This window comes from Orycteropus afer, unplaced genomic scaffold (assembly GCF_000298275.1).
Source record: "Orycteropus afer afer isolate SDZICR_OR568_19922 unplaced genomic scaffold, OryAfe1.0 scaffold00042, whole genome shotgun sequence".
Classification (NCBI taxonomy): domain Eukaryota; kingdom Metazoa; phylum Chordata; class Mammalia; order Tubulidentata; family Orycteropodidae; genus Orycteropus; species Orycteropus afer.
The window spans coordinates 7,245,417-7,249,780 of NW_006921629.1; the positions used below are offsets into that span (position 1 = coordinate 7,245,417).

At 40.1% G+C, this 4,364-nt stretch overlaps 1 pseudogene; it reads left to right on the top strand.

Moving 5' to 3' along the window:
- The first annotated feature begins 3,555 nt into the window (after positions 1 to 3,555).
- LOC103194191 lies at positions 3,556 to 4,364 on the top strand (annotated as a pseudogene).

The following is a 4,364-nucleotide window of genomic DNA, read 5'->3' on the forward strand; positions in this document are numbered from 1 at the left end:
TGAACTGCTGTATGGAAAGCAAATTTGCTCTGTAAATCTTCACCCAAATCACAATAAATAATAATAATAAAAAAAATTAACCTATGCTTTTAGAAGCTGGAATAGTGACTACCTTTCCGAGGCGAGCAGTGGTCTTAAGGGGACATGAGAAGGTTTCCTCGAAGCTGACAGTCATGTTCTATGTCTTGATTCATGAGGCAGTTATACAAGTGTGTGCACTTTGTAAAAATTCATCCAACTGTTCAACTAATGATTACTGCACTATTCTAGAAGTATGTTAAACTACAATAAAAATTTACATAAAAAACTCTTGGTGGGTCTCCAATCACCAGTCACAGAACACTCTCCGGCTTTGCCTAGCACAAGCTGAAGCTCAGAGTTCCACAGGCGTCAGAATCAGGAATTTAATGCCCCTCTGGGGATGGGAGACGTGGCCTTGGGCCCATGAGCTGGACCCGGTTTTCTGTTCAAAACCAAGAGCCAAAAGGGTTGTCTTGTAGATAAAACAGGTTCCAGAAAAAACTATTCCATTTGTCTGTGGAACACAGCAGGAGAGCTAGCTATCTGCCTGGAATCTGAGGGTGGAAGAACCAAAGCTCCAAGACTGTGCCAAGCATAGATGGAAACTGAGTACACACTAGACTTGCTGTTAGAGAATCCCAGTCCAAGTAATTAGCGAAAATTGATCTCACAGTGGTGAGACTAATAGAGTTCTTGCATGGACAAACACAAAATAACTCCCATAGGATCTCTTTCCAAACCTAGAAAATGAGTAAGACCCTGCACCCTCAACATATCATGGGGCAAATGGTGGATTTTGGGGAAAAAATCTATTGTTAGTTTTGGTGATACCGAATTTGTTTTGACTCATGGCAACCCCTTGTACAACATAATGCAACACTGCCTGGGCCTGCTCCAGCCTCACAGTTACTGCTGTGTTTGAGCCTACTATCACAGTCACTATGTCAATCCATCTTGCTAAGGATCTTCCTATTTTTTGCTCACCCACTACCTTACCAAGCATGATGTCCTTCCTGATAACATCTGCAAACTACGTGAGATGAAATCTTACCATTCTTGCTTCTAAGGAGCATTTCTGTTGTATTTCTTCCAAGAAAAATTCATTCATTCTTCTGCAGTCCATAGTATATTCAATATTCTTCTCCAACACTGTAATTCAAAAGCATCAACTTTTCTTCTGTGTTCCTTATTCATTGTCCAGCTCTCCTATGTATATGAGGCAATTGAAAATACCATGGTTTGGGTCAGGTGCACCTTAGTACTCAAAGAGATATCTTTGCTCTTTAACACTTTAAAGGGATCTTTCGCAGCAGATTTGGCCATATGTTGTTTGATTTCTTGACTGCTGCTCCCATAGGTGTTGATTATGGATCCAAGTAAAATGAAATCCTTGACAACTTCAATCTTTTCTCCATTTATCATGATGTTGCTAATTGTGAGGATTTTTGTTTTCCTTATGTTAAGGCTGTAGTCTTTGATCTTCAACAGTAAGTGCTTCAAGTCAGCAAGCAAGGTTGTGTCATCTGTGTATTTCAGGTTGTTAATGAGCCTTCACTGAGTCCTGATGCTACGTTCTTTTCCATAGTCCAGCTTCTAGGATTATTTGCTCAACGTACAGATTGGATAAGTATAGTGAAAAGATACTATCCAGACTCACATCTTTCCTGATTTTAAACCATACAATATCCCCTTGTTCTGTTCAAATGACTGCCTCTTGGTCTATGCACAGGTTCTGCATGAGCACAATTAAATGTTCTGGAATTCTCATTCTTCTCAATGTTATTCATAATTTATTATGATCCACATTATTGAATGCCTTTGGATAGTCAACAAAGCACAGGTAAATACCTTTCTGATGTACTTTGATTTCAGCCAAGATCCATCTAACATCAGTAATGACATCCGTGTTTCCATGTCCTCTTCTGAATCCAGCTTTAATTTCTGGGAGTCCCCGGTCAATGGACTGCTACAACATTTTAAAAATTATCTCAGCAAAATTTTACTTGTATATATTATTAATGATATTGTTCAATAATTTCCACATTCTGGATCAACTTTTTTTGGAATGGGCACAAATATGGATCTCTTCCCATCAATTGGTCAGGTAGCTGTCTTCCAAATTTCTTGGTATAGATGAGTGAGTGCTTCCAGTGTTGCATATGTTTGTTGAAACAACTCAATTGGTTTTCTTTCAATTTCTGGAGCCTTGTTTTTCACCAGTTCCTTCAGTGCAGCTTGGACTTCTTCTTTCAATACCATTGGTTCTTAATCATATGCTGCCTTCTGAAATGGTTGAACATTGACCAATTCTTTTTGGTACAGTGACTCTATGTATCCCTTCCATCTCCTTTGGATGCTTCATGCACTGTTCAATATTTTGGTCAGAGTCCTTCAGTATTGCAACTTGAGGGTTGAATTTTTTCATTTATCTGAGCTTGAGAAATTCTGAGTGTGTTCTTCCCTTTTGTTTTCTTAACTCCAGGTCTTTGCACATTTCATTATAATACTTTAGTTTGTCTTCTTGAGCTACCCTTTGAAATCTTTTGTTCAGCTCTTTTATGTCATCATTTCTTCCATGAAAAGCATGCAGACATTTAAGTTTTTAAAACAAAACTTAATAGTGATATTAAACAGTTAAATAGATCCAGCTACAAAAAAAGAAAAGAAAAGAAAAAACCACTGCCATCGAGGCAATTCCAATTCATAGTGACCCTACAGGACAGAATACTACTGTCCTGTAGAATTTCCAAGGTTGTAAATCTTCATGGAAGCAGACTGCCTTATCTTTCTCCTGTGAAGCAGCTGGTGGGTTCAAACCACTGACCTTTTATTAGCAGCCCAATGCTTTTAACCATTGCACCACCAGTGCTCCAGATCCAGCTATAAAGGGAATTAATACCTTGGAAGATGGACATGAGGAAATAATTCAGGGTATTATACAAATAGATAAGTATATAGAAAAATCTTAAAGAGAGAATAAGAGCCATGGTGTATAGAATGAAAGAAGCTCCAAGTAGGAGTTCAGAGGAAAAACACAGCAACAATAGGAATGAGGCAGTACATGAAGAAGTAATGGTAGAGAATTTTCTAGAACTGAAGATAGGCATGAGTTTGCCAAATGAAGAAGTAAAAGTCCTGAATAGAAACCAAATCTATATTTAACACAGTCTTTTAGAATTGTAGAACATCAAAGAAAAAGATATAATCTTAAAGGTTACTAAAGAGAACAGACTACCTACATAGGAACAATAATCAGACTGATAGCGGATTTTTCATCATTGTAGAAATTTCTAGAAGATAATGGCATGATATCATCATAGTGCTAAGTGTCAATCAAGCATTTTATGTTTACCTAAATTTAAATTCAAAAGTAAGGGTGCAATAAAATTGTTTTCCGATAGATATAAACATTGATAAAATTTACACTCATATAGATATTTACTGAAAGAACTTTTAAAGAATGTAAAAGACAAATCCAAAAGGAAGGACTGAAATGCCAGAAGGAATGGTAAAACTTCTCTGAGAAAACACCAAATGGTGGATGATGACAATGCAGTGGGAAGGCCTGGAGGCCCTGGGAATCCAGGGATGGGAGCCCATGGTGGCTCATATGGAGGTTTTGGCAGCAGCCTGTGGGGCCAGGCTCATGGTTATGGTCAGGGCCATGGAGCACAGAGAGGTAAAGCCAAAGTCTGGTCAAGGACATGAAGATCAAGTCCCTGGAAGACAGCTATGTTTTCTCCTTGCCCATCAAGGTATCTGAGACAACTGACTTTTTCCTTGGGATCTCTCTCAAGGATGAGGTTTGGCAAATCATACCCATACAGAAGCAGATGACCAGGTTCAAGGCATTCATTGCCATCAAAGACTTCAGTGGCCACACTGGCCTGGGTGTTAAGTGCTCCAATGAAGTGGCCACTACCATCCATGGGGCCTTCATCCTGGCCAAGCTTTCCATAGTCCATGTGCAGTGAGGCTACTAGGGAAGCAGATTGGCCAGCCCCACAGTATTCCCTGCAAAGACCGACTGCTGCAGCTCTGTGCTGATGGACCTCATCCCTGTGCCCAGAATCACTGCATAGTCTCAGCTCCTGTGCCCAAGAGTCTGCTGGTGTTGATGATGACTGCTACACCTTGGCCAGGGCTGCACTGCCATCATGGCAACTTTGCCAAGGCCACCTTTGATGCCATCTCCAAAACCTGCCTCTATCTCACTCTCAAGTTTCTGGAAGGAGACCATGTTAACCAAGCCTCCCTACCAGGAATTCACTGACCATTTCAAAAAGACCCATACCAGAGTCACTTTGCAGAGGACCCAGGCTCCAGCTGTGGCCACCACATAG